Source organism: Maniola jurtina, chromosome 16 (genome assembly GCF_905333055.1).
Source record: "Maniola jurtina chromosome 16, ilManJurt1.1, whole genome shotgun sequence".
Taxonomy (NCBI): Eukaryota; Metazoa; Arthropoda; class Insecta; order Lepidoptera; family Nymphalidae; genus Maniola; species Maniola jurtina.
Window position 1 is genome coordinate 10,578,018 of NC_060044.1, and position 13,859 is coordinate 10,591,876.

The 13,859-nt window shown below is 37.1% G+C and overlaps 1 long non-coding RNA gene across 1 annotated transcript; it reads right to left on the reverse strand.

Moving 5' to 3' along the window:
• Positions 1 to 482: 482 nt before the first annotated feature.
• Positions 483 to 8,302, reverse strand: LOC123873013. Its single transcript, XR_006797585.1, has 3 exons — positions 8,288 to 8,302; positions 2,269 to 2,271; positions 483 to 543 (listed from the first exon to the last, which is right to left on the reverse strand). It is a non-coding gene; the product is annotated as an uncharacterized LOC123873013 (long non-coding RNA).
• Between the last annotated feature and the right edge of the window lie 5,557 nt (positions 8,303 to 13,859).

Here is a 13,859-nt window from a genome sequence, read left to right on the forward strand (position 1 = left end):
GTTTTTAGAATAACGCGTAATGATATTTCACTATTTTTTTATTTTTTATTTTATTTATTAAGGGACGCTAACAATATACATATTTAACATTTTATATATACTAACTTACAAACTATTACATGACCGATATGTATATCAATAGCTAGCGTCCACAACATTTTTGTAGAGCGCCAGGTAAACTTTATATTACAATAGACTTAACAGATATAATAGATACATACAAGTACTTAAATAATAGGTATATGAAACATAATTACATTATAAAAAATAAAAATAAAATACTACTAGTAATCTGCAGGGCATCCACTGACTTTAATACAGTCCATAATACAGTTATACAATATTTATACATAAATATAATTATAAATACAGTTTAAACCTCGATAGGTCAACGGTTGAAGGAGCGGACTGAAATCCGAAAGGTCGCCGTTTCAAATCACCCGGTAACACTAAACTTACCGTCGTACCTACCTACTCCTAAGTCCTAACACAAGCTTTACGCTTAGTTGGAGGACAAACGGGAATTTTAATCAGCATGATAAACTAGTGTTCTTTATAAATAAAAAAATAATAAAACTATTCTGAATTCCGTGCATTTTATATTTGTCTATGTTCCAATCTTTGTGATTATTATTATTAGTTGGAAGATTTTACTAGACGGATTACGGATACTAAGCGAGAAGGGTACGCAATAAGGTTACTCGGAATAGAACGTAATTTTCAGTACTTATTGCCCTGCGTTTGGCGTGTGCGGCTAATCTGTACTAATATGCGAATATTATTAGCACAGTGCGAGTGCGTAGGTGGCCTACGTAAATAGAAAATGTACTAAAGTGAATTGATAAACCGACCACATTGTATGGCATAAGCTTTAAGTAAATAGAAGCTTTCTTGGAGAAAGCTTTAGTCTATTTTCGTGGTATGCTCGCCCACTCATTTGGCTGGCGTATAGCCAAAACCAAATCTATAACTTAAACTGTGTGGTTGTTACGCAAGTTATTAGCAATGTTACATTATGACGCCCTGTGTGCCTAGTGGGAGATTTTTAACCTATTCGATCGCGTAAAAGTTAACTGCGTTTTGTATGGAATTGAAACAGCGCCATCTTCTTGTCACTAGATGGCGCTGTTTCAATTCCATACAAAACGCAGTTAACTTTTACGCGATCGAATAGGTTAAAAATCTCCCACTAGGCACACAGATAATATAAGAATAATACTTTGAGCTAGATTATAATAATAATATATCTCATATTTTGACAGCTCACTTCATCTTAGATGAAATTGCATTAAGTAGGTAGATTTTACCAATATTATGAATGCGAAAGTGTGTTTGTTTCTCAGATTTCCTTAATCTTGCCGTAAAACAGACGTAATTTTTGCATGGATTAAGTCCTAGAAAGTGACATAAATTACCTACTTATTATCTCGGAAATTAAAGAGTTCCCACAGCAATCACGCGGACAAAGTAGTGGGCATTTAAATGGTCTTATAAGTCGGAGGGCTGGGGTTTGATTCCCAACAGGGTCAAACTTAAATTAGTTTAAGCCTGGTCTGGCTGGTATGGGTACCCACTAGGTGGGTTATAGCAGCATTCATTTCAAGGCTCTCTGTTTGAATATCTCTACGCAAGATTTCTTTAAAATTCCAATGCAAAACTAAAACACCATAAATGCATAGCCATTGTGTGTTTTTCACTTTTACTTCGCAGTATCGCTTTTATGTAGCTTAAAACGCCTCTTTTGTTGCTCTCCATAACAAGGCTTTTCTGTATTTTGCAATAAGTCCCTAAAGAATAAAGATATTCTAGCGAAATACTGCTACAAAAAAAGGTATTTTTTATTCGTCAAAAGGAATATATTCCAGATAAAACCTCCTAATAAAAGTTTACTTAATGTAACACATACCTTCTAAAAATAAAACTATTCGCAACAAAGAAAAAATACTTTTCTTTTGGAATAATACTAACCATAACAATACCTTACGGTCTATTCTATTCGATTATTGTGTGAATATACGGTTAAAATACAAAAGATCTTTATTATGACATGTTTACATGCGAATTCGATAAGAGTAGGAAGATATTTTTAGGCTTTCGTAACTCAATAGAAAATATGAAATCCTAATAAGATCACTTTGTTGCTGTTTTTTTGTCTGTCTGTCTGTTAAGACCTTTTTATTAGGAACGCGTGGAAGTACCAAGTTGAAATTAATATCAAAAACAAACTTGCCATTTTGCCCCTCTCAGTTTGTGTGTGTTTTTGTGTACAATCTTGTAACAAACATCATGATCGCCGGCTCACTACAGAGCACGGGTCTCCTCTGAGAATGAAAAGGGCTTAGCCATAGTCCACCACGCTGGCCATGTAAGGTATGAACGGATTGGCAGACTTCAACCACTTTTGAGTATATTATGCAGGACTTAATCAGATGTGCAGGTTTCTTTATGATATATTCCTTCACCTTCACCATTAAAGCAAGTGATATTCATACGCTTAAAACGCATATAACTCTGAAAAGTCAAAAGTGCGTGCCCGGGATCGAACCCCCTATCACCCGAATATAAAGCGGACGTCTTAACCACTAGACTGTCATACCTCGTTCACTAAAAATATATTAAGTGCAAATCTTCATGCTCTGACTAAGTTTGATCCAAGTTATACTGAGCCTTGTCGAAGGCAGAAGTGCAATATCGGAACTCAAGTTTCAGTAAACACTTCAAGACAAGGGTAAGCGAAAGTCAACAAAGTTTCATGACAACGACGCAGAGACTTACGGAGTTTGCCACTACACCAGGTTGGTGAGTAATTGGGCCTTTCATTTAAGAACCTAGACCAAAGAGCCCTTATAATATTATTCTCATAGCCTAAGACATCGTTGACAACAAAAATTTAGAATTACGAAAGGTGCTGACTCGCATGCCCAGCAATGGATAGGCTGATGGATTGGATTGGATTGGGTTAGTGGATTTAAACAGATGCTTGTAAGTATCTTGAAATTCTGATTATTTCAGATTTTACGCAAGTCTTCCATAACCAATTATATTAAGGTCGCAATCACTACCTATATACCTAATAATGCAAAAGTGTGTTTGTTTGTTCGTTTATTAGTTTGTTCTTCAATCACGCCGCAACGGATGGACGTTTTTTGCATGGATACAGTTAAGGTCCTGGAGAGTGACATAGGTTAATTTTCATCCCGGAAAATCAGAGTTCCCACGGCATTCAAAGCCTTAACGAAGTTGCGGGCAAGTATTAAAATAAAGAAATAGATATCTAATGAGGGAATCTTTTTAGCCCACGAAAGTAAAGTATGAATACTCGTGAATCGATTTTATAAGTAGGTAAAGCCCGATATATTACATTAAAATTGCCGCATAAAAAGTTGTAACCATAAATTGCTGATACAACTCGCTGCGCCAATTTGGAAACGTTCCAGACTTAAGGTACTTCTAATTAATTTGTTAACGTTGTTACATATTACAGTGTTAACTTAACTGTAGTGGTGCTCATGACTTTGTGTAAATAAAATAATGATAAATAATTTTGTTTTATTTAACATCAACTAGGTAAGCGATACTGAACCTAGCTATAGTGTGCGACAGATCGAGATGGCAATCGAGGTGGGGACAGTCCCCGTGCTAACTCAGTGCGGGATATCACGGGTGAAGTGCGGGTGTGCGGGGTGTCCCCCACCTCATACCCCGATTGCCATCTCGACCTGTCGCGTACTATACAAGAAACAAATACAATTTATACAAACAAGAGTAAATTAAAAATTTTCAACACCCCCGACAAGTGAAGGTTACAGTAACTAGAAAAGAGCTGATAACTTTCAAACGGCTGAACCGATTTTCTTGGCCTACTATTCCGCGCCTACGATCCAAAGTATCTGAGTTTTCCTAAACATCATTTTTTTTTCAAATAAATAATTATGTATTTAGGCAATGTCCATCTTGACAGCTTGATATTTGTCAATAGACATAATATTATGAACCTAACGGTTATATAACCTTCTTTTCTACAAAAAAACTAGAAAAGAGCTGATAACTCTTAAACGGCTGAACCATTTTTTTTGGATTATAGCTAAGAACACTCTCGATCAAGCCACCTTTCAAACAAAAAAAAGTTAATTAAAATCGGTTCATTCGTTTAGGCGCTACGATGCCACAGACAGATACACAGATACACACGTCAAACTTATAACACCCCTCTTTTTGGGTCGGGGGTTAATAACGTAATTCATTGCTATCCGTACTAACAAATGTCCATAATGTTCAAATCTCGTGAAAAGCCTTTTTATAACTATACCACCCCTTCCAGGATGCAAGCCAGTTCTACATCAGTCAGTAGTTCGAGCTGTGCGTTAATAGATCAGTCAGTCAGTCAGTCAGCTTTTCCTTCTATATACAGATTATACAGTGGTGGTCATATAATTAAGAACGATTTGTAGTTCCAGTCTTTCTTTATCAATATCATGTTTTATGTAGCTCTGTGATCCTTCTTAGAAGTAGTTAATTATGTTTTGTCTTAGCCACATAAATCGGCAAACTGGATTACGAATAGGAGATATGAAATCGCCAAATATTTTTTAATAAATCTCATTTACTTCCAATAGTAACGAATTCAAACACAGATGTAGCTGGACAAATAATTAAGAACGAATATTAAACTGGTTTGAGAATTACTATAGATGATACTAAAGTTAAATAGATTACATAAACATAAAAAAAAAATCCGTTTAAACTAAAATTGATGGTTAGTGGCATGTCCATAGTTTTAAATTACTGCCTTTCAGCGGCGAGGCATTAACTCTATCAATTTTGGACATTTTTCAAGAGAAATAGAGCTCCATTATTCCAAATAAACATCGTAATGCTCTTAAAATTGCTACTATGTCGTTTGATTACACTTTTCTTGGCTTCACACTAAATATTTTCAATTGAATTTAGATCTGGACGTTAGCTGGCTAGTCTAAGACAGAAACTGACTGTGTTATGCAGAATTTCTCAACAATGTAGGCTTTGAAATTCGGATCATTGTCGTTCTGGAATATCCAAATAGCTGAAAGCACTTCATCAGCATACGGTAACATTGTTTCTTCCAATATGATTTTGTATTGGAATTGATCCATGCTTAGGTATCAGACTAACGAGTCCAACTCTATGCCCAGAAAAGCACCCCCAAATTTTCGTGTTTTCTTCGTCACGCTTTAATGTCAGTTTTGTGCACTTGGAGTCAAATGCTTTATTCGGAGGACATCGTACGTATCATTTTCCATCTGAATTCACTCTGTTTATTTTTGTTTCATCAGAAAAAATAACATTTTTTCACTGTCTGACAGTCCAGGTTTTCATACGTCTTTGCAAATGTAAGACGGGCTTACCTATGGCAACGTTTCAACATGGGTACCTTCCTTGTTTTCCTTCCATACAACTTCTTTTCTACCAAACGCCTTTGAATAGTGCGTGACGAGATCGCTGAAGGGTTGTTTTCACCAAAATATTCTTTTCTTAGCTCGCCAGATCCTTTGAGAAAATTTTGGAACGATATTCGTATCATCTCAACGAAATTTCTTTCTCAATTTAGGTACGCGCGGAATATTTGACGTCGTTTCATACGTGTTAAAATGCTTCATAGAATTGAAAACCATTGTTTTCGAGCATTGGAAATAATCAGCTATCTTTTTATGGGACTAATTCCTCTCACAATGTTTTGTTATGACTTCACTTGTAGATTTATCACAAGTTTTACTTGTACCCATTATTTTTATAAAATAATCAAGTTTAATACTTTTACAGCATTAAATGGCGCCAAAAATTATACGAAAAGAGACTTAACCACTGAGGTTCTCTATTTAAACTTGAATAAAACAATGAACAGTTCAGCGTTCTTAATTATGTGACCAGCCAGTCAGTAGTAGCACAAGATTCAGATCTAATGTAATAAATGTATCTGTTAATAAATTAAATAATAATGTATATGAATGAATACACTAGTAATATGGAAAAGTTTTGTGATACCAAGAGATATGAAAAATAATACATGCATTGAGTTATACTAGTATATTAAAAAAATAATGATCTCTAAATAATCGTTCTTAATTATATGACCACAACTGTATATACTGTTGGTACACATGTACCTATATTAGATTATCAGGCTTTCCGCGCTCGCGCTTTAGTTCAATTGTTGTATATCCGTGACCGTAAGACGCTAATTAAGTGAGCAGCTCTACGTGGATGCCGAAGGCTAGACTACTCACTAATATAACAGTAGAATAATATAAGGAGGGACTATAGGCCTCCCGACCGAACTTCGGCCACGGTGGTCAATCTCCACATATTATTTACATGTAGGTATTTCAAATACATTACATGTACTTGCAAATCCGACAGGAATTGAACCTGCGTCTCTTTCGATTATCGCATTCGTAACGTCTTTGATCACTAGGCCATGTTTCACTTCACCGCTATCCAGTGCCCTTCGTTTAATTTCCCTAAAGTGTAGTTAAAACAATCAAAAAATTATTATAGATATTATATCTATAATGCACAAGTGTATGCGGAAAACCAGGCGCACTCTCTATTCTCTTACTCTCATAGTCTGATAGGACAGCAATCCGACAAGACCGGAGAGAAATCAGGTGTAGAACCGATGGCTTTACGTGCCCTTCGAACTACGGCGTTGACAAACAGCCAACTTCTCTCTCTATTTGACAACTCCAGATAGAGAATGTCTTGAAAACTATAGCAACGAATACTGCAACTTTGTTCGACCCGGGAATCGAACCCAGGACCTCGCCATCTGCAGTCGAAGATGTTAACCACCGAGGCAGTTATTTCCCACCACTAACATCACCACCATGATCAACTCATCCCCGGCTCGCTACTGCGCACGGGTCTCCTCTCAGAATGAGCAGGGTTTGACCATAGTCTACCACGCTTGTCAAATACGGATTGGGAGACTTCACACACCTTTGAGAACATTATGGAGAACTCTCAGGCATGTGGGTTTTCTCAATATGTTTTCTTCACCATTAAAAAGCAAGTGATATTGAATTGCTTAAAACATATAGGTATAGCTGGTAGGTTAGAGGTGCGAGCTTGGGATCAAACCTCCGACTTCTGAATAGGAGACGGATGTTTAACCACTACGCTATCACGGTAGTAAGACAGCTAATTAAGTGAGCAGGTTCGTGATGCCTTAGGCTAGAATACCCGCATAATACAACTACATGTAGAGCCATGTTATGAGGGACTATAGGTAAGTAGGTATAAGTATCTATTACTAAAGGGATACCCTACTTGGTTAGCGCTCGATCTTATTACGTGATATACCTAGTGATGTGAGGTTTTTGGGTGAAGTGAAACGTGCCTTTAATTTTTTATACTATACAACAAGAATAATTTAAAAAAACGCGATTGCCCTGCCATGTTGTTTTTTTTTCAAAATTATAGTTAGTACTTAGAATAAGAACCCAAAGCCAGTATAATTCAGGATGATGACAGTGTAAGGAATCTAACAATATTATATACCCATACATTCTGATCCGATATTTGGAAGTTACGGTTGAATAAAGAAACTCACATACCTACATACATGATCCCTGTTTTTTTTTTTCAGAAAAATACGTATTTGTTTATTTAAAAAAAAGTAAGATATAGTGCCAACTTTTTATTAAGTTTCTTAGTGGCAGACATCTTAATTAATCATTGTGTGTACTAAAATAATAATAATCCTCATAAGTTCTCCAATTCGAACTCTCCGAAACTGTACGAGTTTCATAATTTCTATCTAGTTACTTTTTTAAAAGTTACATAAATTTTTGGATGAAAAGATTAGAAACTGCAGATCACATCACACTAATATTATAAAGGCAAAAGTTTGTATGTGTGTGTGCGTGTGTGTGTGTGTGTGTGTGTATGTTTGTTACTCTTTCACGCAAAAACTACTGGACGGATTTGGCTGAAATTTAGAATGGAGATAGATAATATCCTGGATTAGCACATAGGCTACTTTTTATCCCGGAAAACCAAAGAGTTCCCACGGGATTTCGAAAAACCTAAAACCACGCGGACGAAGTCGCGGGCGTCAGCTAGTTATCTATAAAGCTTCTACATATTCTCAGCTATCTATTAGAGCCTCAATAGCTCAACCGGTAAAGGAGTGGACTGAAAACCGAAAGGTCGACGGTTCAAACCCCGCCCGTTGCACTATTGTCGTACCTACTCCTAGCACAAGCCTGACGCTTAGTTGGAGAGGAAAGGGGAATATTAGTCATTTAACATGGCTAATATTATTTATTTAAAAAAAAAAATCTAACAAGGTACAAAACTCTATAATAAGTTGAAAATTAGCTAAAGAACCGATAAAATAATAAATTTCGTAACCTTGAAATTTTCAAAAAATCGTTCAGCTATCGATCGATCGATCTATCCCGTGGCCATCTTCATGATCAGACTTGACCAGTCCATATTTTAATAGTAAATTGTTACCTCCCTCTAAGTTGAGACTACTTCTAAACAAAGAAAAAACAAGTATTTTGAAAATCTAAACGTATTTTTTATTGTTGTATGTTTATTTATTTGATTTAGTTTTTACGGACCACACTATAGCAACTTAGTCATCTTGCTGATGCTGCTGATGATATATTTTTTGACCAAATGGTCTGTGACTCTGGCAAGGATAAACATGGCGTATCACTTGTTCTCCACAAGGAGGATAGGCATTGCTCCTCCCATCCAGGGATCAATGATAAAGCCGTAATCATCTGAATATTTCATGGACTTTCGACTATCGATATTCGCTAGACCATGAAAGATCTTGTAACAATGGGAAGGCCCTTCAAGTAATTCTTCCTTTGATTGTTGAGAATCTGAGATAATCTCACGAAACACTGGGCCTTTTATATCAAAGATTGTATGGGGCTTATCACACTTACGGTCAACGGCCATTAACGCGTTCATCAACGGCGTTTCCTGTCAATGTAGCCGGAGCATTACATTCTGTGACGTGGACCAAGGACCCGACCCGTTCACGTGACATGAGAAAAATACCTAAAGCAGTGCCTTCTCGAATCACGGCACTTACTATCTCTGATGAAAGATAAATAAGAGACAGACTTTAGAGGGTGGAAAGAGAGGTGTTTGTTAAACTTTAGGCCGCAGTGCTGTGAGAGCAGAATTGCACTTTATTGCGTCGTATTAAGAGTCACTTTTAATTGAACATCTTTACGTGGTGAACCGCCGGCCTTCCTTGATATACCTACTACTCGGATCGGAGCACGGGCCTCCTTTCAGAATGAGAAGGGTTTAGGCCATAATCTGCCTCGCTGGCCCAGTACGGAAGTGAAGTTGATGTAATATACTTCGTAAAACTGTGACTCAGAGCACGGCTCTCCTCTCAGGGCATAGGCCATAGTCTACCACGCTGGCCCAGTAAGGGTTGGCAGAAGGTATTACTAGTTACTAATACTGTGGTAAAACTAGTTTCAAGCAGGGCACCAATGTTCTCGGTAGGAATGCGGTCGCAAAACGCGAATGTGACAAGACCCTACGTCCTGTGGAATGGATGAACGGTGATTTGGCAGAATATACGTTTCGGGTAAACGGAGCTTTGTGTTTTATCATGATCCGATAGTTATATAATTCTCGTTCTTTGTAGCTTTGATGTTATCATTTCATTTACGAAACTATTTGTAAGTAACCCGCTCCAATGACATCCTAATTCAAAGCTCAATAGTTGGGTATTTATACATTTGACAAGCAACCGCCGAGTTTCTTGCTGGTTCTTCTCGGTAGGAAAGGCATTCCGAACCAGTGGTAGATGCATTTGATGGTTCAAAATCATGTGTAAAATTTAAATTGAATAAAAAATATTTTGATTTTGATAAGTATCACTTGCTTTAACAGTGAAGAAAACATAGCGAGGAAACCTGCACGATTGAGAGTTCCCCATAATGTTTTCAAAGATGTGTCAAGACTATGGCCAACACATTCTCTTTACATACCTCTTTACATTTTATGTAAAATTGGTGCACAATAAAGAATATTTTTCTTTACTTTTCATTCTGAGAATGCTGGTTATTATCACTAACATCTGATAATAATATATAGTTGATACAGCTCATATTATAACGGCTTGAGATTTCATATTCTTTATAACGTATTCAAAAACTCCACACAAACGAAGCCGGGCAGGTAAGTTAGTTTAAATAAAATTCCACGCAAAATCACGGCTAGCTAAAAATATTTTTGTGAGAGAATTTAGCAATATAACGTTCAACTAAGTATGAACATTCGTGTACATTTTGCTCTATTGAATAAACGTTTATCGGCAAACTGAAGCCTCATAGCCAAAGGTTGTTTACTGTTGCACGATGTCTTTTTCCGCTTCGACGCGTCGCCTACTTCATATTTATTATACGGTACGCTGGGTAACCTATAAAGAACCTTTAATAGACAATAGACTTACATAACACTGTTTGTTCCTATACCTACGTGAAATAGACAATTTAATGCTATTGCTTTTTGACGTCCTTTATAGCATAGGAGCACAGTGGTCTTATATTTTAGAGGTTCCGGTTCGATTTCAGGCAGGGACTATTTTAAAAATTATAAATTCTAAATTGGCTCTGTTTTGGTACGAAGTTTTGGCCGTGGCTAGTTACCAATCTACCGGCAAACCGTGCCATCAAGCGATATAGAGTTAGGGGATTTAGCTACCATATCCCTTCCAGGTTAACCCTCTATCAATTAAGACTGCATCATTACGTTTTATTATCACCAGATAGATCTCAGTCACAGGCTAACTTCGAATCATTGAATAAAAAGCGGTCTAGTGCGAGTTGCATTCGCACACGAAGGGTTCCGTAATAGAAATATTTTATTTTTATTTTTACATTTATTATATTTTGTCGTTATAGTACCAATAGTCTTCATGTTCTGTAAAAATTTCAACAGCCTATCTATTACAGCTCACGAGATATAGTCCACTGACAGACAGACTGACGGACAGCGGAGCGGAGGTCCAAAAACTATATTTAACATTACGATTAATTTGGTTTACGAGACCAAAGTGTAAATAGGGAAGTAGGAATATTATAATAGGCAGTATAATTTGATTAACAACAAAACCAGACATCTTAGTTCATAAATTTTGTTTAGTTTTGAAATACAATTTTGCTCCCTTTTGTATTGTAACATCCTAATTAAACAATCATCCTTATCAGTATTGGAAAAGTTAAATCAAACACCCGCTAGCTTGATAAAGGATAATAAAAACACCACCGGTTCAGCGATGGACAAGTTGTAATTAACTTGCAGCCTGCAGGATTGTATTTAAAGTGAAAACTAATTATAATATAAACAAGATAAAGTTGAAAACTAAAACCCGACTGCGATCGTCTTAATAAACGCTAAATATTATAGTAAAATTGTTTTTCTGTCGTTTATATTTATGAACTCAGAATTTTCTCTTCTTTCATTTGACACCCCACTCGATACAATAGCAAGAAAAAAAAATTTTGGAGGCCCCCCACTTTTTTCATGTAACATCCGTTAGGTAATTTTTTTGATATAAAGTGTAGCTTATGTCACCTGGACCTTTATGACGAATCGATTGACACCTCATTCATCAAAATCGGCCCAGTAGTTTAGGCGCTAAGGTGGAACACACAGAATCTGGATACAAACATGTGATTACGTGTATGAGCACCCCCAAAAATCAGTAAGCCACCCAGCGCTGGTTGCATGCAGCAAATATCCCGATATATTATATTCGCAGAGTGCATTGGTCAACCACGTTGGGTTGATGTGTACCACGCAGACTTTTCAAACAAAGCAAAGGCAATTACTTTGCAACTAGGCATTGTAGGAGGTAGGTATTGTGCAGGAGATGTAGATCTTACATCTCCTGAGGATGCTCCGGTGTCGGGGCGAAACGTGCATCGAGTGCTTTTGGGATTTGTGTGGTGCTGCGTGGTGGTGGTGCGTATGGTTTGCTTGGTGGCTGGCTTTTCCTGCATGTTTATCAGTGGGAGGGCGGGCGGTGCATGTCGCATGCTGCATGTTGCACCATACAGATTTCTTTGGTTTGGCGGATTATACCAAATTAAACTTTTGGTTCCTTGTATACTTTGTGTAACTACCTACTTTAAATAGCTTACACAAAATAAATAAGTGCACAAGACGAAATTGTTTGCAAGCTCTCGTCGAACGTTTTCCCATACTCATTATTATAGACGAAAAAAGGTTCTCGGACAAAAGGGCCTTTTGTGATATAAGTCGTTAACCTTTCTTTTTAGTACGACGTCTGCGCCAACTGTTTTATGAAAATTAGGTTTCTTACTATCAGTTTTTTGGAAAAGTACTGACGCATTGTCTAGAGTTTAGAAGTTGTATTTGAAGAAAGTATAACTATTTATAGGGACTTCGCCTGTGTTGGTGTTAGCTGGCGGGCGTGCTCTGCCTTTTTGGAGTGTTTTTTTTTTTGTTAAAACTGACTGGAAAGCGCTTTAAGGGGTATGCGTATGTCGGCGAGCGCCGGCACAAACGGTGTCCATACTTGTATAGTTTAACTAACTTGTTACAAATAACTACAAACTTGACATTGGCTAATCTTTGTAAAGCCAGACGAGAAAAAAAAACTATTTATAGTGCGCGACAGGTAGAAATGGGGACCAGGGTGGGGACGCCCCGCACACCCGCACTACCCCCGCACTAACCCGGACGGGTGAGCGCGGGTGACGTGCGGGTGTGCGGGACGTGCCCCTGCCTCATATCCCGATTGCCATCTCAACCTGTCGCGTAGACGATACTTTGTTACATACATACATTACATGCGATACATTGTTTAGAAAACTAGTTTTCGCACTCAGTTTTCCCGAGTAAAATTTGAGTCATACCATATCTCGGATTCTGGTGAACCGATTTCCATCTGTGTCGGGGAAGTATTAAGTTTTTGATACAACGTAATACATGAAACACCTTTTTCAACGCTAGATATTTTCAGTACATTTTGCAATGATTTTGCAGTGCAATTTGCAGTGCATTTTGCAGTGTAGTCTGCAGTACATTTTGCAGTGTAGTTTGCAGTGTGTATCATTACAGAAGCTAGTATCATGCTAAAACGGAGATAGCGTTCCCGTTATCCGCACTGTTTGTCTTTTCATCAACTTCCTAGAACTGAGCTAACATGTAGAGTCAATTTTCACCAAGCAAACTTAGTATGGCGATTATCATGTATGCCTCACTTTATGTTTACAAAAGTAGTATGAATTGGTTTTAAGACTAGTTTTTGCCCTCCGTTTTTCAAAATTTGGGTCAAGCGATATCTCAGATTTTCATTTATCGCTAAAGTATAAGTTTTGGATGTAAGTAATTTATATTTAATACAGGCTCTTTGAAATCTAGATATTTTGAAGTACAGTTTTCACTACTTTGCATGCAGTTTGCAGTGCGGCTTCTCAAATTACGGACGCTAGTTTTACATTCATGGAGATAGCGTTCCCGTAATCCGCACTGTTTATCTTTTCATCAACTTCGTAGAACTGAGCTAACATGTAGAGTCAATTTTCACCAAGTAAACTGATTATAGCGATAAGCTTGTATGTCTTGCTATATGTGTCTAGAAAGTGGTTTTAGAAAATTATATGAGTTGATAAAGTTGTTCTCGGATTCCGGCTGACCAAATTTTATCTGTGTCGGTAAAGTATTAAGTTCTGGATGTCACATAATCACACTAATATTATAAAGGAGAAAGTTTGTATGTGTGTGTGTGTGTGTGTATTTTTGTTACTCCTTCACGCAAAAACTACTGGACGGATTGGGTTGAAATTTAGAATGGAGATAGATTCTAC